The sequence below is a fragment of the Schistocerca cancellata genome, chromosome 9 (genome assembly GCF_023864275.1).
Source record: "Schistocerca cancellata isolate TAMUIC-IGC-003103 chromosome 9, iqSchCanc2.1, whole genome shotgun sequence".
Classification (NCBI taxonomy): Eukaryota; Metazoa; Arthropoda; class Insecta; order Orthoptera; family Acrididae; genus Schistocerca; species Schistocerca cancellata.
The window spans coordinates 104,054,106-104,077,798 of record NC_064634.1 but is presented as its reverse complement, the minus strand read 5'-3'; the positions used below and the strand labels follow the sequence as shown (position 1 = coordinate 104,077,798).

General features: G+C 41.8%; 1 pseudogene; it reads right to left on the bottom strand.

The window, feature by feature from the left end:
- Positions 1 to 16,805: 16,805 nt before the first annotated feature.
- LOC126102406 (5S ribosomal RNA) lies at positions 16,806 to 16,923 on the bottom strand (annotated as a pseudogene).
- Positions 16,924 to 23,693: the final 6,770 nt, after the last annotated feature.

Below are 23,693 nucleotides of genomic sequence, written 5' to 3'. Positions count from 1 at the left end.
TTACTTCTTCTAGCTATAAGATAAATTTCCCTTTTCTGTTTACAAGATATTTTTATCCCTTTAGCATTTCATGGCTGTTTAGATGGTTTCTTACAATTATATTTCACTGTTTTCTTAGGGAAACTGTTTGCAAATATACATAAAGGTATCATGATAAAGGTTAAATTTTAAATTAGCGTCAGGTTCCCTGTACCCCTCATCCCAGTCTAACTGTTGCAAACTTTCTCTAAAATCTGCACTTGTTAAACAGATAATTGAACTCACTTTTTGGGGTCCGTTTTGCATTACTATATGAAGCTTTGTCATATATTGTAACTAGCTGTGCAACATGATCAGACAGGTCATTCGTAACAGGAAAAATTTTCTTTTAATAAATTTATCTTGGTCTTTAAAAATATTATCTATCAGTTTGCTGCTTTCCTGTACCACCTGAGTTGCAATACGAAATGAAATTAACTGTGACTAAGTAAGAAGCACAGGCTTTTCTTTTCTTCTGCTTTCTAAAGTAGCATCCAAGTTGTTGAGAAAAATAATACCCAGGAGAATGAAAAAGAAAATTGATGATGTGTTAGATGATGATAAGTTCGGCTTTAGAGGAAGTGAACGTCAGATCTGACGTTGCAGGAGACAATAGAAGCAAGACTGAAGAAAATACGAGACACGTTCATAGGATTTTCTAACTTGGGAAAAGCGTTTGACATAGTCAAATGGTGGAAGCTCATCGAAATTTTGAGAAAAATAGCAGTATGCTATAGACGAAGGTGGGTAATGTACAATATCTACAAGAACCAAGTGGTAAGAATGAGAATGGAAGACCAAGAACGAAACGCTCGGATTAAAAAGAGTGTAAGGCAGGGATGTAGTCTTTCGCCCCCCCATTTTCAGTCTAACCACCGAAGAAGCGAGGAAGGTTGAAGCGTGAGATGGAAATCCGAAGTGAAAGGACATCAGTGATAAGATTTGCTGAGGATATTGCTATCCTCAGTGAAAGGAAGAAAAACTGCAGGATGTGTTGAATGGAATGAACAGTCTAATAAGTGCAGAATGTGGACTGTGTGTAATTCGAAGATAGACAAAAGTAATGAGAAGTAGCAGAAATGAGAACAGAGAGAAACTTAACATCAGGACTGCCCATCACGAAGTAGATGCATTTAAGAAATTCTGCTACCAGTCGGAAGACAGAAAAAAAAATGCCTATGTTCTTCCTCAGGTTCAAGCTATCACAGTGCCAACCATGATAGAAATTGGTTCAGTGGTTTAGTCGTGAAATCTTAAGGGTTACTTTCAAACTTGTTATATTTTAATATGGATTCTACCCGATGAGGAGTGTGTAATCACCGTATTCGTTACGTTTAATCGCATGTATAGAACATATCAACAAAGAAAAGTATTTTCATAAATATGATAAAGTTCAAGAGTCAAAGAAAGAGTAGCTCCTTCGAAGAGTAAATATTTTCCCTAATCAATACATTTCTCGTACTAGATACTTTATAAGGAGGGCTAAGTTGCACACGTGCTCTAGGGGTACTAGCATGGTAGCTCAGCGTGTTCAGTCAGAGGATTATCTGACTTCTGAATGGAAACAACTGACTGAACTTATCAACGATGAACCTGAACGGGTGACGTGGAATGTCCGCTTCGAACAAATGCAACGAACAATAACGAAGTCTTGATATAGTGGGGGTCAGTGAAGTGAGATGGATGGAAGATAGAGATTTCTAGTCAGACCAGTATAGGATAATATCAGCAGCTGTAGAAAATGGTATAATGGAAATAGGATATGTTATGAATAGGAAGGTAGGGCACAGAGTGACTTATTGTAAATAGTTCAGTGATTAGTCTATTCTCATCAAAATCGACAGCAAATCATCACCGACAACGACAGTTCAGGTATATATGCCGACTTCACAAGCAGAAGAAGAACAGTTTCAGAAAGCGTATGACGGCAGTGAACGGGTAATTCATTGCGCAAAGGGAGATGAAAATCTAATAGTCATTGTTGATTCGAATGTGGTTGTAGGGGCTGGAGTGGAAGAAATGGTTACAGGAGAATATGGTCTTGGTAGTAGAAACGAGATAGGAGAAAGACTAAATCAGTTCTGCAATAAATTTCAGTTAGTAATAGCGAATACTCCGTTTTTGAGAATCGCAAAAAGAGGAGGTATACTTGGAAAAGACCGGAAGATACACGAAGATTTCAATTAGATTGCATCATGATCAGACGGAGATTGCGAAATCAGATACTATATTGAAAGGCATACTCAGGAGCAGATATAGATTCAGATCACTGTTTAGTAATGATAAAGAGTATACTGAAGTTTAACAAACTAGTCAGGAAGAATCAGTGCGCAGAGATGTGCGATACGGAAGTACTAAGATAAGAAGAGATACGTTTGAAGTTCTCTGAGGCTATCGAGACTGAGATTATGAATAGCTCAGTAGGCAGTACATTTGAGGAGCAAAAGAGAGCAATCACAGAAGTTGGAAAGAAGACCGTTGGCACAAGGAAGACAACTTCGAAGGAACCATGGATAACAGATGAAAGACTTCAGCTGATCAACAACAGAAGAAAGTACAAAAATGTTAAAGGAAATTCAGGAATTCGGCGTTTAAGTCACTTCGTAATGAAATAAATAGGAAGTGCAGGGAAGCCAAAGCAAAATGGCTGCATGGAAAATGTGAAAAATGGTAAAAGATTAGCGTATAGTGAAGTCAAAACAACCTTTGGTGAAATTAAAAGCAAGTGTGGTAACATTAAGAATTCAATGGGAATTCCAGTGTTAAATGCAGAGGAGAGAGCTGATAGGTGGAGAGAGTACACTGAAGGTCTCTACCAGGGAGAAGACTTCTCCAATGACGTGGGGAAGGAGAAACAGCAGTCCACAGGGAAGAGATAGGGGATCTAGAATTGGAATCAGAATTTAAAAGAGTTTTGGATGACCTAAGATCAAGTAAGGCAGTAAGGATGGGGGAAGTGGCAATGTAATGACTATTCATGTTGGTGCGTAGAATGAATGAGACTGGCGATATACTATTAATTTCTCGGAAAAACATTACACACATAATTCTGAAGAATTGCCAAAAACAGCGAGAATCACCACACAATCTGCTTACCGGCTCATTCAACCAATTTTTTGACAAGAATAACATACAGAAGAGTGGAAAGAAAATTGAGGATGTGTTATATGACAATCAGTTTGGCTTTAGGAAAGGTAAAGATAGCAGAGAGGCAGTTTAGACATTGCGTCCGATAATGGAAGCAAGACCGAAGAAAAATCAAAACACGTTCATATTATTTGTAGATCGAAAAGAAGCATTTGAGAGTGTCAGATGGGACAAGATGTTCCAAAATCTGAGAAAAATATGGGTAAACTATAGCGAAAAGCGCGTACTATACAATATGTACCAAGAGGAAACAATAAGAGTGGAAGACGAAGAAGGAAGTGCCCGGATTAAAAAGGGTGTAAGACAGGCATGTAGTCCCAAGCCCCTACTGTTCAATATATACACCGAAAAATCAATGACGGAAGTGAAAGAAAGGTTAATGAGTTAGATTAAAATTCAGGTTGGAAGGATATCAGTGATAACATTCGCTGATGACATTGCTATCCTCAGTGAAAGTGGAGAAGAATTGCGGGATGTGGATAAAATGCACAATCCAATAAGTACAGGAAATGGACTGAGAGTAAAACGAAGAAAGACGAAAGTAATGTCAAGTAACAGAAATGAGAACATCGAGAAAACATTACAGCTGGGGATCACGAAGTAGACTGCTACGTAGGCAGCCAAATAACCTATGTTGGCTGGCGCAAGAAGGACATGAAAAGCAGAGTATCACTGACGAAAAAGGCATTCCTCGCCAATAGAAGTCTGCTAGTATCTAACATAGTTCTTAACTTGAGGAAGACCTTTCTGAGAATTTGCATTTATAAAACTTTACTTCATTTTTTTCTCCGTAATCCGATTTTCGTGAAGTACAGCCTGTATGTTGTCCCAAGTTACACTCACGTTACCGGTGGAATCCCCATGACATTTCGTGAATAGTGTTAGAGATTAGGGGGTTCAAAAAGACAGACACGACTTTAATTCATGGTATCTTTCTTTCTCTGAACCAGTTTTGTTCAAACAAAGCCTATACGTTGTCCCAAGATTTACCCATAAAACAGCATAAAAGTCAGTCTAGTAGTTTTAGAGATCAGCGTAATCCAAGAGACAAACGGACAAATGGCTCTGAGCACTATGGGACTTAACTTCTGAGGTCATCAGTCCACAAACGGAGAGACACGACGATTTTACAATTCTAGATCGGGCGTTGTGTAACAATTGCAACACGTTTTCTTTCTTGACAGTTTCGGTTTAAAAATGTGGAATTTGTTGTGGGGGATCATGGAATACTCCCGCTTCAGTCCCTTTAGTTTAATAAAGTCCCACTAAGTGGCGGCGCTATACGTAACCTCCAAAATGGCATCTACAACGGAGGTGAGTTACAAGCAGAGAGCTGGCACTGAGTTTCTTTTGGGAAAAAAACCAGAGCATCGTAGATGGTCATCGATACTTGCAGAATGTCTACGGAGACTTGGAAGTGAACGAAAGCACGGTTAGTCGTTGGGCGAGACTTGTGTCATTATCGCGACAAGGTCGCGCATACCTGTCCTATTTTCCGCGTGCCTGGCAGCGGCACACAGCTGTGACTCCTACAGTATTGGAACGTGCGGACACTCTCATTCGAGATGATCGACGGATCAAAATTAAGCACAACGCTGCACTACTCGAAGTCTCTGTTGGCAATGCTGACACTTTCTTTCACCGTTAGGCGTACTCAAAGGTGTGTGCCCGCTCGGTTCCTTGCCGTCAAACAAAAGACCATAAACAACAACGAAGGACCATCAGTGCGCAATTGTTTGCGCGCTACGAGGCTGATCGGGACAATTTTTTGTCGAACATCGCCACAGTCTATGAAACGTGGGTTCGACCCTTCGAACAGGAAACAAAACGGCAATCCATGGAGTGTGGCCACACCATTTCTCCTCTGAAAAAAAAAGAAAAGAAAAAAAAGTTCAAGACAGAATCCTCAGCCAGTGAAATCATGGCAACGGTCTTTTTGGACTCTGAAGGAGTTACTCTATTTGATGTCCTCCCTCATGATGCGACGATCAACTCTGAAGCGCATCGTGCTACTCTCAGGAAATTGAAGAAACGACTTCAGTGTGCTCGTCGCCACAAAAATGCAAACGAAATTGTCCTCCATGACAACGAAAGGTCTCGCACAAGCCTGCGAACACAAGAGAAGCTCACAAAACGTCATTGGACTGTTCTACTTTATCTACCCTACAACCCGGATCGCACTTTCGTCTTCCATCCGTTTGGCCTAATGAAAGGTGAGCTCCGTGTGAAGCAGAGACGATGGGAAGGTTATTGATGGAAGAAGACGTTGGGTCCAACATCGACAAGTTGAGTGGTACTAGGCGGGAATACAGCCCCCCCCCCCCCCCAGCAGGTGGTTGAACTGAAATAATGTTGAAAAATAGGGTTTTGTAGGCAGAAAGATGGGGAATAATATGGTGTACTGAAATCCTAAAAAAACTGCTTTCGGGAAAAAAAATGTTCAATTTTTTATCGAACGCCCTTCATATTAGTATAGATTAAGACAACAGGTAACAACTTCCAAAGAAATAGAATATGTCATAGATGCCCAAAAACTGAAGTCAGAGTGGAGATTGGAGTACAGGGTTATTCGTAAGTACCGGTACCTCTGGGGTTGCAGGAGACGTCTGCGCGAAAAGTACAAAGCTCAAGGGAAAATGAGACGTACCAGTCGATAGAATATCTCTGCAGGTTTCCATTCGTAATACGCTTCTGACGTAACTGCGAAACACACTGCTGTGGGGTGGATAAATAATCCGTTCCGTATTGCCCTCTGGCTTTAGTTCGCACCTGCATACAGGCAATCTGAAACGTCCCTTTAGAAAAATTTATACATGACAGTGCTAGAAAGGCTCTACGTTATTTGATTTTCAAACAGCTGAGCTAAACTGAGCGTACTCAGACATTTCTCTCTTTACTTATTCTATCAACACTAAACTGACACACAATATTTTTTTTTTCTTTTAGCGCAACGCAATCTGACTTTCAATAATCCCTGCAAAAGAATGGCCCTGACTAACAGTAACGTATACCTTTCATGAGTCACTTACCTCACAAAAATCTTCGTTATTCGAACTACTGCAATAAAGCGAGCGCCAAGACTGCCAGCTAAATGAAAGATTCCAACTACTGAAGGCACTAACTACTGATAGGCATAGTTAGCAAATGAAAGATTTTGGTAAAGAACAAACAATATATTTACCTTAATAATGTTCGAAAGTCATAATCTATATATCAGTTCATGACATCCAGTCTTACAAATTTACTGTCTCTGATGGACACACGTCCAGATCATCCGCTCACAAAACTCCACCATCTCGCTCCCCACATCCGCCACTGCTTGCGGCTCACCTCCCACTGCGCAACGCTTCGCGCTGTTCACATCCAACTGCCCAACACTACAATAGCGAATGTTCCAACAATGCCAACCAGCCACAGACTGCACACAGCACAACCAGTGATTTTCATATAGCGCGCTATGTGGCGTTACCAGCATAAAACTCTAAACAGCCTAACAGCCTACTTACACTGTGAAGCAGAGATGATGGGAAGGTTATTGATGGGACAAGACGTTGGCTCCAACGTCGACAAGTCGAGTGGTACCATGGGGAATACAGCCCCCCCCCCCACCCCCCGCAGCAGGTGGTTGAATTGAGATAATGTTGAAAAATAGGGTTTTGTAGGCAGAAAGATGGGGAATAATATGGTGTACTGAATTCTTAAAAAAAAAAAACTGCTTTCGGGAAAAAAGATGTTCAATTTTTTATCGAACGCCCTTCATATTAGTATAGATTAAGACAACAGGTAACAACTTCCAAAGAAATGGAATATGTCATAGATGCCCAAAAACTGAAGTCACAATGGAGATTGGAGTACAGGGTTATTTGTAAGTACCGGTACCTCTGGGGTTGCAGGAGACGTCTGCGTGAAATGTACAAAGCGCAAGGGAAAATGAGACGTACCAGTCGATAGAATATCTCTGCAGGTTTCCATTCGTAATACGCTTCTGACGTAGCTGCGGAACACAGTGCTATGGGGTGGATAAATAATCCGTTCCGTATTGCCCTCTGGCTTTAGTTCGCACCTGCATACAGGCAATCTGAAACGTCCCTTTAGAAAAATTTATGCGTGACAGTGCTAGAAAGGCTCTACGTTATTTGATTTTCAAACAGCTGAGCTAAACTGAACCTACTCAGACATTTCTCTCTTTACTTATTCTATCAACACTAAACTGACACACAATTTTTTTTTCTTTTAGCGCAACGCAATCTGACTTTCAATAATCCCTGCAAAAGAATGGCCCTGACTAACAATAATCTATACCTTTCATGAATCACTTACCCCACAAAAATCTTCGTTATTCGAGCTACTGATCGAGTGCCAATACTGTCAGCTAAATGAAAGATTCTAACTTCTGAAGGCACTAACTATTGATAGGCATAGTGGCAAATGAAAGATTTTGATAGAGAACATTGTTCAAAAGTTATATATATATATATATATATATATATATATATATATATATATATATATATATATATATAAGTTCATGACATCCAGTCTTACAAATTTCCTTTTTCAGACGGACACACGTCCAGATCGTCCGCTCTCAAAACTCTGCTATTTCTCTCCCCACATCCACTACTGCTGGCGGCTCACCTCCAACTGCGCAACGCTACGCGCTGTTCACATCCAACTGCCCAACACTACAATAGCGAATATTGCAACAATGCCAACCAGCCAAAGACTGCACACAGCACAGTTATTGATTTTCATACAGAGCGCTACGTGGCGTCACCAACATAAAAACCTAAACAGACTACTTACAAATCCAGTTAACTTAGTTCCGAAGCGGGAAACGGTCGTTGCTGCACCTTCGCAGCTGCGGCAGTAGCGACTTCAATTAGCTGCGTGCACTTATTAATGTTTGACACCCCACAAATTGAGCACCTATAACGAGAGCTATAAAAACTGGGTGGGATGGTTTATTCACTGACATCTGCCTGTTTTGCGTATGCCCCGTACTTTTCGTGCTGCTAACAATTCTAGCCGTCCGTGAGAGCGTAATAACTGCAAATACGAGAACTGTGCATCCAATAAGCAGTTGATGGACTGTAGGCAGAACGAGTGTTGTATGGCAATTCACATCGTGTTTACGCCTCTTCAATGCTACATAGAATACGATGCAAAGAAAAAAGAAAAGCGGCCATGACACACAAGTACATGAAACGGGTGGGGGGGTGGGGAGGGCTGTAACAACAAAAATTTCGACGAGCGGCTACCGATTTGTGGTAGCCGACATTTTGCCAGCTGTTATCATACGCATTGGAAATTGGACAACGTGTTTTTGCTTGTCGATTCAATAAACATCCATTGTTTCTTTGACACTCGAAATGTGAGCATGGATGTCGCGAAATATCAGCGTGTGCGTGCTTTTTCGTGCGCTTCGTTTATTCATGAGACTTTGTCCGTCCCAACCTAGTGCAGATACGTGAACACGAGCTTGTTACGGCTATCATTGTTTTCTCTAATTTGTAAGCACTGTAAATTACTAACACCGTAGACTGACAACTGCAATAGATCTGAGTGTTGCTGACAAAATTTATAATTTGCGGAAAACGTACACAGGCTCATTATAAAAAAAATGTGGTCTCATGATATGTTAATTCAGACTTACTTGAAGCAAAATGGCACAAAAGGCATGGACGATACTGAAATGTGAAAATTGAAGGAAACTTAAAAGCTACAAAAAAAAAAAAAGGAAAGGCACTGGCTTAGATGGTATTAATGTCGAACTGTGGAAATATGAAGTGTTGTTCCTAAATCTAAGACTTCATCTACATCTACATCTACATTTACATTTCTACTCCGCAAGCCACCCAACGGTGTGTGGCGTAGGGCACTTTACGTGCCACTGTCATTACCTCCCTTTCCTGTTCCAGTCGCGTATGGTTCGCCCGAAGAACGACTGCCGGAAAGCCTCCGTGCGCGCTCGAATCTCTCTGATTTTACATTCGTGATCTCCTCGGAAGGTATAAGTAGGGGGAAGTAATATATTCGATACCTCATCCAGAAACGCACCCTCTCGAAACCTGGACAGCAAGCTACACCGCGATGCAGAGCGCGTTTCTTGCAGAGTCTGCCACTTGAGTTTACTAAACATCTCCGTAACGCTATCACGCTTACCAAATAACCCTGCGACGAAACGCGCCGCTCTTCTTTGGATCTTCTCTATCTCGTCTGTCAAGCCGACCTGGTACGGATTCCACACTGATGAGCAATACTCAAGTATAGGTCGAACGAGCGTTTAGTAAGCCACCTCCTTTGTTGATGGACTACATTTTCTAAGGACTCTCCCAATGAATCTCAACCTGGCACCCGCCTTACCAACAATTAGTTGTATGTGATCAACCCACTTCAAATCGTTCCGTACATATACTCGCAGATATTTTACAGAAGTAACTGCTACCAGTGTTTGTTCCGCTATCATTTAATCATACACTAAAGGATCCTTCTTTCTATGTATTCGCAGTACATTACATTTGTCTTCACATATAGAATAAATGCTGGAGAAACAAGAAGATCCAAATGTCTGTGAGACCCAAAGTATGTCTAGCTTTAAAAAGGGCTACAAAAATAAATCTAGCAACTCCCGAGGTTTCAGCCGCTGGATTCAGTCTGTAAAATAAACGGCAAAATACCGAATGCAAGGCTTAACAATACCACGGAAAAGCTAATATCTGAAGAACAATCAGGTTTTAGAAAAGAATGGTCAATTATTGATAATGATTTTACATTTCAAAAGGTTTAGAGAAGAGACGATAGTTCAATGGGGAATCCCATATCGCTTTCGTGGATTTTGAGAAAGCATTAGATAATGAGAAGAGAGAAATGCTATGGAATATCGTGGCTGAACGTGGTCTCGATGACGTGCGGGCGTCACACCGCGCCAGACAGGCCCTCCGGCTTTATTCTCTTCAAAGAACAACGGACTGAGAACAAAGGTGGTCGTGAAATCACACCACGGTGTCACATATTGTTTCAACTGGAGGCTCTACTTTCTCTTGGATGTTGAGAATTTCAACATCAAACCTACCGTTAATGTTGTCAATTTCCCCCTACATAGTATTCATATTTTTATTAACTGTGTCAATTTCAGACTTCATAGTATTTACTACAGAGCTTAAATTACCCACTTTTTGTTCTACCTGTTCTATTTGTTTACAAATTTTAATTCCTTGTTCTTCGACCTGTGCTTTAAGCTGACCAACTTGTGTGATAACGTTTTCGCCTAAATTTCTTTCAGTATCTGAAACTGCCTTTTTCAACTGTGTTTTAAGCTGATCATTCTGTGTTTTAAACTGCTCGTCAACTTGTGTTTTAAGCTGATCATTCTGTGTTTTGAGCTGCTCACTCTGTCCTGCAATTTGTTTGGTTAATCGTTCAAATAAGTCGTTCATGTTTAAAATTTTTACACTGTTTTCTTCTACGGAATCGGTGTATTCCGATCATATTTCAAAATTTTCTTTCGGTTCTTTCTTTATCTGTGGTGAATCAAACATGTCAGTGGATTCCTTCACGTACCCACTATCATCTACAAAGTCATCCTCTACTTCCTGTGTTATTCCTTGGTGTGTTCGAGGCAATCTCGACATTTCAATCTGTTCGTTAACATGTTCGTGGCATTGTATGTACGCCAATTGTCTACCGCTAAGGCCATCTGTTATCTGGTCGCGTAAACTCCTGTCATTGCCAGCCTCATTTTCCATTACGCTCGGCACATCTACTGTGTCTACATTCTTGTCCATTGTTGTTGTTGTGGTCTTCAGTCCTGAGACTGGTTTGATGCAGCTCTCCATGCTACTCTATCCTGTGCAAGCTTCTTCATCTCCCTATACCTACTGCAACCTACATCCTTCTGAATCGGCTTAGTGTATTCATCTCTTGGTCTCCCCCTACGATTTTTACCCTCCACGCTGCCCTCCAATACTAAATTGGTGATCCCTTGATGCCTCAGAACATGTCCTACCAACCGATCCCTTCTTCTGGTCAGGTTGTGCCACAAACTTCTCTTCTCCCCAGTCCAATTCAATACTTCCTCATTAGTTATGTGATCTACCCATCTAATCTTCAGCATTCTTCTGTAGCACCACATTTCGAAAGCTTATATTCTCTTCTTGTCCAAACTATTTACCGTCCATGTTTCACTTCCATACATGGCTACACTCCATACAAATACTTTCAGAAATGACTTCCTGACGCTTAAATCTATACTCAATGTTAACAAATTTCTCTTCTTCAGAAACTCTTTCCTTGCCATTGCCAGTCTACATTTTATATCCTCTCTACTTCGACCATCATCAGTTATTTTGCTCCCCAAATAGCAAAACTCCTTTACTACTTTAAGTGTCTCATTTCCTAATCTAATACCCTCAACATCACCCGACTTAATTCGACTGCATTCCATTATCCTCGTTTTGCTTTTGTTGATGTTCATCTTATATCCTCCTTTCAAGACACTATCCATTCCGTTCAACTGCTCTTCCAAGTCCTTTGCTGTCTCTGACAGAATCACAATGTCATCGGCGAACCTCAAAGTTTTTATTACTTCTCCATGGATTTTAATACCTACTCCGAATTTTTCTTTTGTTTCCTTTACTGCTTGCTCAATATACAGATTAAATAACATCGGGGAGAGGCTACAAACCTGTCTTACTCCCTTCCCAACCACTGCCTCTCTTTCATGTCCCTCGACTCTTATAACTGCCATCTGGTTTCTGTACAAATTGTAAATAGCCTTTCGCTCCATGTATTTTACCCCTGCCACCTTCAGAATTTGAAAGAGAGTATTCCAGTCAACATTGTCAAAAGCCTTCTCCAAGTCTACAAATGCTAGAAACGTAGGTTTGCCTTTCCTTAATCTTTCTTCTAAGATAAGTCGTAAGGTCAGTATTGCCTCACGTGTTCCCATTTTTCTACGGAATCCAAACTCGTCTTCCCCGAGGTCGGCTTCTACTAGTTTTTCCATTCGTCTGTAAAGAATTCGTGTTAGTATTTTGCAGCTGTGGCTTATTAAACTGATTGTTCGGTAATTTTCACATCTGTCAACACCTGCTTTCTTTGGCATTGGAATTATTATATTCTTCCTGAAGTCTGAGGGTACCTCGGCTGTTTCATACATCTTCCTCACCAGATGGTAGAGTTTTGTCAGGACTGGCTCTCCCAAGGCCGTCAGTAGTTCCAATGGAATGTTGTCTACTCCGGGGGCCTTGTTTCGACTCAGGTCTTTCAGTGCTCTGTCAAACTCTTCACGCAGTATCGTATCTCCCATTTCATCTTCATCTAAATCCTCTTCCATTTCCATAATATTGTCCTCAAGTACATCACCCTTGTATAGACCCTCTATATACTCCTTCCACCTTTCTGCTTTCCCTTCTTTGCTTAGAACTGGGTTTCCATCTGAGCTCTTGATGTTCATGCAAGTGGTTCTCTTATCTCCAAAGGTCTCTTTAATTTTCCTGTAGGCATTATCTATCTTACCCCTAGTGAGATAAGCCTCTACATCCTTACATTTGTCCTCTAGCCATCCCTGCTTAGCCAATTTGCACTTCTTGTCGATCTAATTTTTGAGACGTTTGTATTCCTTTTTGCCTGCCTCATTTACTGCATTTTTATATTTTCTCCTTTCATCAATTAAATTCAATATTTCTTCTGTTACCCAAGGATTTCTACTAGCCCTCGTCTTTTTACCTACTTGATCCTCTGCTGCCTTCACTACTTCATCCCTCAAAGCTACCCATTCTTCTTCTACTGTATTTCCTTCCCCCATTCCTGTTGATTGTTCCCTTATACTCTCCCTGAAACTCTGTACAACCTCTGGTTCTTTCAGTTTATCCAGGTCCCATCTCCTTAAATTCCCATCTCCTTAAATTCTTGTCCATACTGAACGCAAATTACACCTCACTACTGTACTTGACGTTCACTGCTATTTACGTTTCTGAATATTATTGCAATTCGTGCCACTGAACATCCACTGTTCGGTATTCACGTTAATTTGTGACCGAAAACAACTGGATGTCCTGTCACCGGGAGCCACTTGTAAAGTGCGGGTGGGGCACACAATACTCTTTAAAGCCTGTACTATGGTAAGTGAGTGGGGTTCACCTTACGAGACAGGATTTTCGTATAGATATTGACCGCGTGTACCTGAATGGTGGCAAATCTGACTTATACCCACTCTGTAATAACAATGATCCGTCAAGTGAGTTCAAAATGAAATTACACGTCAGTATGTACCAAAAGCAACACTGAAGATGCTACCAATTTGATAATAATATGGTCGCCAGCCTAATTAGGCATTAATTGAGCTTCTCCCCTATACAAGTTGGTGTATATTCATGCAAAACAACACGTAGTAACACTACATAATATAGTAAAATTTTAGAACCTGAAAATCTATTGAACTGATAGTTTCACGTTCTGTACTGATATGGAAAAACCATGAATACATAACACTACACTATAATGTATACTACCAAGCTTCGTACTGTCTATTGATCTAATTAAATTCGGGCATAGGTTACCCTAGAAATAGCACTTTCGAGCCACACACAAAATTTCAATTTTGATAAAGATAAAACACTGATAAATTTTGACTTATATATTGACTTTAACTTTTGTTGGTCAAACTAATGTGGGACACTTCAGAATTCAAATGAATAAAAAGGGGGGGGGGGGACCCTGAAACTGTTATGATCACCATATTAAGAAAATTTATTACTGAAATTATCATGCGTTCAAGATTTCCAGTATATGAGTTACTACTCTTTTTATCTTATTTACTTCTCATTTATATCTGTCTCGAAATAATTAAACTTCATTACTACATCAGTATTACAGTTATCTTTCAACTTCGTTAGACCTTCGTTATTCATTTACTGGTTCATTAACAAAACAGTTATTTAAACACCATTCTAACATAACTAGGTCTGCAAGTAATTATTATTAACACAAAATTTAATTTTTCATTTCGGGACACCCTGATTGCACAACGTTTGGAAAGGACCCTGTCTAGGTTAGTTGTGAGGATAATTAAATGAGGGGAAGGTTCTGGTAAAATTTAGGTTATTATTGAACCGCCGGCCGCGGTGGTCTAGCGGTTCTGGCGCTGCAGTCCGGAACCGCGGGACTGCTACGGTCGCAGGTTCGAATCCTGCCTTGGGCATGGGTGTGTGTGATGTCCTTAGGTTAGTTAGGTTTAAGTAGTTCTAAGTTCTAGGGGACTTATGACCTAAGATGTTGAGTCCCATAGTGCTCAGAGCCATTTGAACCATTGAACCATTCACTCTCTGGTCCACACGAATACAGTACTAAAAGTTTCAACCTGCTTGTATCGATGCGGCGGTTGGCAGGCGGAGAGATGGCGAGGCACAGAGCACACATACAACCACAGCTATGGCTCTTGACGTATCGGCACTTTAATTCTTCTTAGCGTCGTAATACTTTTCCATTTAGTGCCTATGGAATTTTGCCATGCTGTGTGGGTGTTGGAACAGCATACCCGAGGTTCAGAGAAACTACGTCTTCCAGGAGAGCCTCCTCGCTCCAGAAGGTGTTGCTCAGACCAATGCCAAACTCCAACTACAACTGCTGATCCCGTTGTGCCGTGCAGTGCCCGTGCGCAATTTCCCGCGCTCGCCTGCCATCCACCTTTTACCGATCTCTTACAGGCCGGGTATTCACTCGAGGTTTCGCATGCTACATATCCTAACACATTGACTACGTATGGACCAGACGCACAATTACAATTTTAAACATCTTACAACAGTTTCAACATTTGTTTAATTTCAATTCTGTTACAATATCGCTTGACATTTGACATAAACATTAATATTCACATTGTAACTTGTTTATAGTTTTCTTAACACAATGGCACGAAACAAAAAAAGAAATGAAATCAGAACATTAATTATATAAGTTTATCGAAAAATCAGAGGAAAAAAAATATTATATGTACAATTGGACAGAGTTGTTGTTGTTACAAGTGCAATGGCTCTTTGTGCGCAAGATGCTGTTTAACAGTACCCCAAGTATCCACTACATCCTGTAGTGTAAAGTATTCCTCTTCTCTCCACAGAATATTGCCCTGACATATGTCATCAATTTCGATTCTTGCCAGAAACCGAAGAGCAAATTCAGATGTTGCTACGGGCCATTTGGTTTCAGTTGCTTCACCGTCTGGATCTTGCACGGGTGCCAGTGCAAAATAGACCGCAAAACTTTCCGTACTGTTGATCATAGGACGGGAAGTTCTAATGACACTGCACCAGCAGCCCCAGTACCCTGGTAACGTGCTGCATGATTATCTACAGCAACAGTAACCTCGTGAATAGCTTCGGACGGGACAATACACTTTCCTCTTCCAGGTCCCACACCATTCTCACCCGTATTTTAGAATGCCATTACCTTCGTCTTTAAACCTTTTAATGTCATCAGGGCTCTCCTCAGACCTTTCACTCGTTGATACTGTCTCAATGCAGCGCTGTAATTACTGCCGTTCACATAAAACAGCTTCATTAAAAGGGCACAATCTCCCTTCTTCTCGACAGCCAAACTGTTAATCCATGTTATAGCTTGACAGCTGGTAGCGTGGGTGTCGTACCGACGTACAAACAGTGTACAGCGCCAGATTTTCACCTGGTGTCCAAAATTGGAACAAATATTTTAACGTCGTAAATCGGTTATGTATTAGCGCCTTAGCATAGCTACCAAGTTTCCCTGCCATATGATAATTACAACCCATACTGCACCTCCCTTAGTAGCTGTACTTTAATTACAACCAGCCATTGTAATTTGTACAACAGTAATCTGACCAAGACCCTGTGACAAACATGTCGGCACCAACCAAAAACATCAAACTAGCCACGCCCGGGTTCCCGGGTTCGATTCCCGGCGGGGTCAGGGATTTTCTCTGCCTCGTGATGGCTGGGTGTTGTGTGCTGTCCTTAGGTTAGTTAGGTTTAAGTAGTTCTAAGTTCTAGGGGACTTATGACCACAGCAGTTGAGTCCCATAGTACTCAGAGCCATTTGAACCATCAAACTAGAAACTACACTATTCAAAATACCAGCCCCTAGCGTATTATAATTGAGCAGTCTTAGGGGATACAATAAGTGAATGATATTAAACAGAAGCTACCTCTTTTATCAACAACCTCGAGCAGCTATTCACTACTGCTACAGGCAACAGGACAACACGAGGCTAGTATATGGGGGACAAAACACCAATATGAAATTCGAAAGACTTACAGCTACTGCGAGGTGATGGGGCTGTGGTTGCAGTAGTGCATACCCCTGGGACGCAAAATTAAACTCCCTATGATCGGAAAATGGAGTGAATCTCCCTACGCAGTTAGGCGAATTCATTTTTAAAAGGTAATGAAACATGTCGGACAATGGATATGCACTCCGTCTTCTGGTCACAAGTGGCCCATCGGTACCATCCGACCGCCATGTAATCCTTAGCTGGGGATGCGGATAGGAGGGGCGTGTGGTCAGCACACCGCTCTCCCGGTCGTTATGATGGTTTTCTGTGACCGGAGCCGCTACTATTCGGTCAAGTAGCTCCTCAATTGGCATCACGAGGCTGAGTGCACCCCAAAAAACGTCAACAGCGCAGGGCGGCCCTGATGGTCACCCATCCAAGTGCCGCCCACGCCCGACAGCGCTTAACTTCGGTGATCTGATGGGAACCGGTGTATCCACTGCGCCAAGGCCGTAGCCCACGGTCAGTGGATAACGTCTTCTTAAATTTGAATTTAACAGGGTTAGGCCCACCTTTAAAAGTTAATAGTCATGCATAAAATTCACAGGTCAGCCAACACACGACACCATATGTTAGTGAAGGGACTCATACAATGAATGAAAATGCACGCTTATAAAAGAAGCTGTTTGTTAATCTTAATGTGCATTCAATTGGGGAAATCTTCAAGAGGATGACAATTAACGCAAAGCTAAAGAAACAGCACTGCTCAATTCCAATCTTGGCACAAATTTTGCGATCGCGTAATGAATATTGCGAATGGTCAATCTTAAAGCATAACAGAAAGTGTTCATGAAAAGTGAACTCGTAAGAGTATATACCGTTCAAATATGCAAAGTGCATCCTGTAAATCAAACAAATAACTGCGGTCATCAGTTATCGAAACGATTAACTCGGTGCCAGTGATGGCCGTGTGTTGATTACAAGGAAGTCAGCTGAGGGTCTAAAACCAAACTGACTGCTAGGCACACTGGAACTAAATCTAGAGTTATTGTCTGGGGTGTGATTTCGTACGACATCAGGAGCCCTCTCGCTACTATACCACGCACCCTGCAAAACTGTACGTCAATTTGGGGGTTCTAGCTGTCGTGCTGCGTGTCATGAATTGCATTAAAGGGGGCGTTTTCCAACAGGATAACGCTCGCCCACTTACCGTTGTTGAAAACCAACAAGCTGTATGGAATATCCACATTTTACCTTGGCCTGCTCGAACACCAGATCTGTCTCCAATTGAACACGTATCGGACTTCATTGGACGACAACTCCAGTGTCATCCAAAAACCACATTAACCGTCCCATTGTTGACCGACAACGTACAACAGGCATGTAACTCCAGCCCCTAAACGACGTCTGGCATTGTACAAAACAATGCGTGCACGGTTTGTAAGGTGGCAACAGCCTTGCACCTTACATGAGCCCATTTAACGTGACACTTTAGGTTTCGTTGGAGTTCAAATGGCTCTGAGCACTATGGGACTTAACTTCCGAGGTCATCAGTCCCCTAGAACTACTTAAACCTAACTAACCTAAGGACGTCACACACATCCATGCCCGAGGCAGGATTCGAACCTGCGACCGTAGTGGTCTCGCGGTTCCAGACTGTAGCGCCTAGAACCGCACGGCCAAACCGGTCGGCTTTTCTGGAGTAATACTCTAAATTATGTTGTAGTAAATCTATGTGGAAACGCATCGGCACGCGATAATTCTACGATTTTGTAATTATAAGATTTTGCGGAAAAGCAGTACGTGAGACAGAGCTCGGCTACCTACCCACCCAGTCGACGAAGGCCACAGCCTAACCATATGAATGGTGAACTGGGGGATTTCTGTAATCCGGTTAGAGAGGCCACAACGGTCGCCAACCTCTGAAGGACGTGCGGCTGCAGGTGTTCAAGTGTTTGCCAAAACATAGCAGTGGCTAGCTGGACGAGCTTTCCTGTGCTTGCTCTCGCCTATGTCCCACTAATTTTACGCCTTCGAGTAACTCAAGTGGGGCAGGCCAGGAGTTCCGAATAAAAAAACTTTCAATGCAATAATCTGTGTTCGCTACGACGGGGAATCGTGCTGGGAAAATCCCGAGTGGTCTCTTGGGAGAAAACTTCCAGTAAACGTGTTATTGCCCACAGCTGTGCTTCTTCCCAGCCGGCGTGGGCGGAGTTTACTTGTGAAATTTTGTAGAAATAAAAGAAATGTGGAAAAGAGTTCTATTCCCAGGCCGTACATTGGTCGGCACTGGCAAACTGGGTATTTTGAGAGCTTCAAGTGACGTGATTCGCTCGTAAAAGTTGAGGGGAGAAAACGAAGGTGAAGAGCGATCTTGCTGGACTCTCATTAATGGTCTTCCGTTCTGGTCTCTCGTACTGAGAGGACATTAGCCAAGTCGTCTCCTGTCTTGGTCTTTCGTTCTGAGTGGACGTTAGCCGCGCCAGCTCTTTGCTGCCGGGAAGATCGTTGCAAATAGAGAAGTTTATGGACAGCGATCTGTTGTCCGAGTAGTGTAGGAGTGTACTTTCCGAGACGCCACATGCCAACCGCACAGCCGCGCCGTCGCCGTCGGAGACCGCCGCTCCAACAGGAACATTACGGTGAGACCGCTCCCGCTTCGGCCTGTGTTAGGAGTAATGTTAAATGGATCACGTGCAATTGCTGTTTCCACTGAGGTTTCACGGTACTTCGGAGTGTAGTGGTTCTTCGTACTTTACGTTTTGTGTGGATGTCAGCCGGTCAACTGAATTATAAGAGATCGCGTTTTGGACCAATTTTAACACAGTTCACTGCCAATGCCTGTCAGGAGGATAGTTTGTAAATTGTTCATTGTGTTTTATTCAGCATTGATCTTGTAACGGAACATATTAAAGGCTTGACTGCACCGAAGTATGCGATACCCTCCAAATTCAACCAGTTTAACGAGTATTTATGATTATAGCAAAGGTATTGTGTATGTTAACAATGATTGCATAACATGTCTCCATAAACAGTCAACCCATTAAATTATACTGAATAACTGACCCACACAAAAGTTAATATCACTTGATCATTGATACAGCAAATGTCATCATGTAAAAACACTGAGTTCATCTTAAATAATTAATATGAAGTACGAAAAATAGTGGACAACTCAGGTATTTTGGATCTCCTTAAATAAAAATCACCCAGTGAAACCTATTTGTTCACTAGGAGCGTTTTCACTCAGTATTCACATAAGCAATCCTGTTTTAGACGAAAACCAATGTAATTCTTAATAATTCATGTTATTTATTTATTTATGCAAATTAGAGAAGTCAATTGACAAACTTCTAAAAAACTGCCTTTTTGTAACATAGAATTATTCTGTCAAGTCAACAAATCTGTCTGTCATTTTAATAACATGTTAAATTATGTCACTCGATGCAAATTAATAACTTTTCTGCACAAATTATGATAACAGATGTACATGTGACTTATAAACTATATCTATTTTTAGTAGTTCTTTGACAATGTTATAAATACAAGCAGCAAGAAGGGTCGGGAGGCAGTCGGAATGTCACTTTGGTAAAGTGTGTTTGTGTGTTATTGTTTGAGGTGGATAAACAATGCAAAGAACATGTAAAGGAAGTACTACTTTGTGTTGTGCCATGGTCTTTGGTGGACAGTGGAATTAAGATGGCCACCAGAGTAATAAATATTTGAAGTTTACATATTTGTTGGTTTCGCTCGTTCTTTATCATCAAAAGCACATCAAAAACACGGGACCTCATGTTTTTAACCCTAGACAACCAGATTTAGAGCCAGCATCAGCATCGAGACACGGCAGCGATCCAGCAAGTAGCAGCGATTACCACAACACAATGCATTTTAATGGCTCCAACCTAACATCAAGTGCTAACAAGCTCCGCAAATGGGAGTGAAATAGTGCGATTATGGCAATTAGCAATATCTACGACCATTACAATCTGAAGGTTATAATAAAATTGTTGTGATTCAGTAGAGCCTTTACTTTAAGTAGTTGATACTAAATTCACCCTTTTGCTTTATTTTATTTTTGTGTATGTGTTTGATGTCATTGAACACCCTAAGTGTTCGTGATCGTTCATGTTTGGAAGTAAAAACAGGTGTGATTTATCGTCAACGCTACCACCGCAGGTTAATTAGGGGTGCCAGGGCCACATTTAAACCTAGCGTTATCCAATTTTGCGTACAGTTCCACTCCCAATTTCTCTGTAAGTTGTTTGTCAGGGGCGAACACACGCAAAAAGCGGACAAGCAACGGGTGGGGTGTTACGGTTTTCATGGTTTCATGTAACATCCTGTCCAATAAATTGATTTTTGATGTACCAGCACGCCACATTTGTAATGGCTTATCGCACGCTTACATTAAGTGGTGTGAACTCACAATGTTATTGACTTAAAGATGTTACCTATAAAAATGCATTCCCGGAACTGCATTACTGTACATTAATTACTTCTTGGCGCTGCAACTTTTTTGCTTCAATGCATATTACATCCATTATTCAGGAAACTGACCATCATTTGTTGCACTACACTCTAAATGCACTATCTGTCCACTTCGAGAGTACTGACCACCTATACTAAGCTTGCAGAGAAACTTTCTGAAAAATCGACAGTAGATGCCACTGAGCTAAGGTCATCTTAATCGTGAGTCCGCTTGACAGTCATCGTCAAACTTCTTCAACACCCGACGTTTCGATTCCTACGCTGGGATCTCCTTCAGGACTCCACCGATATCCCAGGACGGCTGTATACTAACGAATGACATTTCTTTTCCTTATTGTTTCACCCTCTTCCCCTTCATGGGCGGTCGTGGGTTGCTAATGGTAGAACATTCCATTCTTCAAAGTTTTAAAAATATAATAAAGACGAAGCAGGTTTTGATTAATAAGTTAAAATTTAAATGTTGTTACTAACATCCATAAAATGACGCATTTTACTGGCGTTTGCATACTAATAAAAGTGCGTATTTCCTTTTTTGTCTAAATTAAAACCAAAGGACAAAAATCTGAAGGCGGAACAGAACAAAACGGACGTTTAAAACACGTTGCACGAACGGTGACACCCTTTTACAAAAGATCACTACGCTTTCACTAAAAAAGTGAAAGATCTTCACTGGGAAAAGAATTATTTAGGAACGCGGAAAAGTTATATGCGGGGTTGAATGGTGTGTGTATAGACACAGGGGTATGTGAAGGCATATTTTGGTGTGGATGGTGCGAAGATAGAAAATGAGGAGTAGTCTGGTGTGTAGACAGGACCTCAGTGCCGTATCAAGAGAAGGGATTTGGTGAGTGGGAAAGGGAAAAGGGAAGGGGAGACATGATACGAACGGGATAGGTATGTGTTATAGTTTACAGGATGGATAAACATCAAGGTGAATTTCATTCTCTGAGAATGGGAGCTGGTTCATGTTGCGTTGGGATGGCATATGGAAAGTGTGTATAGGTGTAGGGATGTTTGGGTTTCTTTGTAAATGTGCCGAATCGTACCAAGATTGGTGATCTAAGGTGTCACTAGAACATTGATTGAATATAGTGCGCAGATAGTGTATCATATGTGGAGGTGTTCAGTGTGGGTGAAGAGGGGTGGGAATTTGATGTTAGATTATCCATGTTGAGGAAGGTAAACGGATGTAGAAAGCAAGACAGAGTGCATGGCGCTCAAGGATTTTTAGAGAGTGATATGAATTGGGCTGGGAGACAAAACTGACGTAGGTTACGATACAATGGATCTAAGTTTTGTACTCGTGGAACATAGTGGAGCGTCGTAATAGCCATGCTCGACTGGTTAGTAGTTTCAGTAGTTTCTATCTCTTGTTTGGGTACTGTTGGATGGTTAGAAGGTCACGTTTCCATCAAGGGTACCAGCAGAGGGTTAATAAAAGGTATTTTAGTGTATTTGCTAACTAGGTAGCATAGTCATAAATGGTGAGATAAATGTCGTCGAAGGTACGGGTGGTGCCTCCCATAATTATTATGTCTGGGAGGGGTTTATTTCCAAGAGTCACTGGTTACAGCAGGAGGGAAATTGATTAAGATAAAGGGGTTGTAGCGATTTCTTAAATTTATTTATTGGTTTTCGGGAGACGCCCATACGGCCACCCTATTAGTTAAATGTGAGTTATGACGACACGTGCGTGACGACAACAAAACACCCAAATCCTGAGCGGAGAAAATCTCCGACCCGGCCGGGAATCGAACCTGGGCCCCTTCGGTTAGCAACCCGCCGAACTGACCTCACAGCACATCGACCGAGGCGCACTTCCTGGAGGGCTGGATAGAGGGCTAGGAATGCTGTGCCATCAGCATACTGGAGGATGTGGCATAGAACGAACTGTCAAGTTCAATTACAAAGGGCATTTTTGCATGCTTTTCCGTAGAAGTGTAGTTACTGGGTTGAGTCGTCAGGCTGTTATTGGTTAACTCATCACTGAGTAAATACTGAAAGCAGATGCTGCAAGAGAGGGGGAATCCAAATATTGTTTAAACGCCTTGGTTGTTTTCTGGCAGCTGTTTACGTTCCTCGCTCGCTTTGGCTGGGTATTTACTTCCACGATAGAGGGTAGGCACAAAGATTGAGCCTTGTAGCAATCGTCTCTATAGAAATTTTATTTATTCTTCTATATTTCAACTGCTTCTACAAATATTTACAGTTTACAGGTTTCAGTCAGTTGTAAAGATGAGCCAGCAGATGGCACTACATGCTAATCAAGTCCAGAGAGCCCGTGTACGCAGTGAAGTACACTCCTGGAAATTGAAATAAGAACACCGTGAATTCATTGTCCCAGGAAGGGGAAACTTTATTGACACATTCCTGGGGTCAGATACATCACATGATCACACTGACAGAACCACAGGCACATAGACACAGGCAACAGAGCATGCACAATGTCGGCACTAGTACAGTGTATATCCACCTTTCGCAGCAATGCAGGCTGCTATTCTCTCATGGAGACGATCGTAGAGATGCTGGATGTAGTCCTGTGGAACGGCTTGCCATGCCATTTCCACCTGGCGCCTCAGTTGGACCAGCGTTCGTGCTGGACGTGCAGACCGCGTGAGACGACGCTTCATCCAGTCCCAAACATGCTCAATAGGGGACAGATCCGGAGATCTTGCTGGCCATGGTAGGTGACTTACACCTTCTAGAGCACGTTGGGTGGCACGGGATACATGCGGACGTGCATTGTCCTGTTGGAACAGCAAGTTCCCTTGCCGGTCTAGGAATGGTAGAACGATGG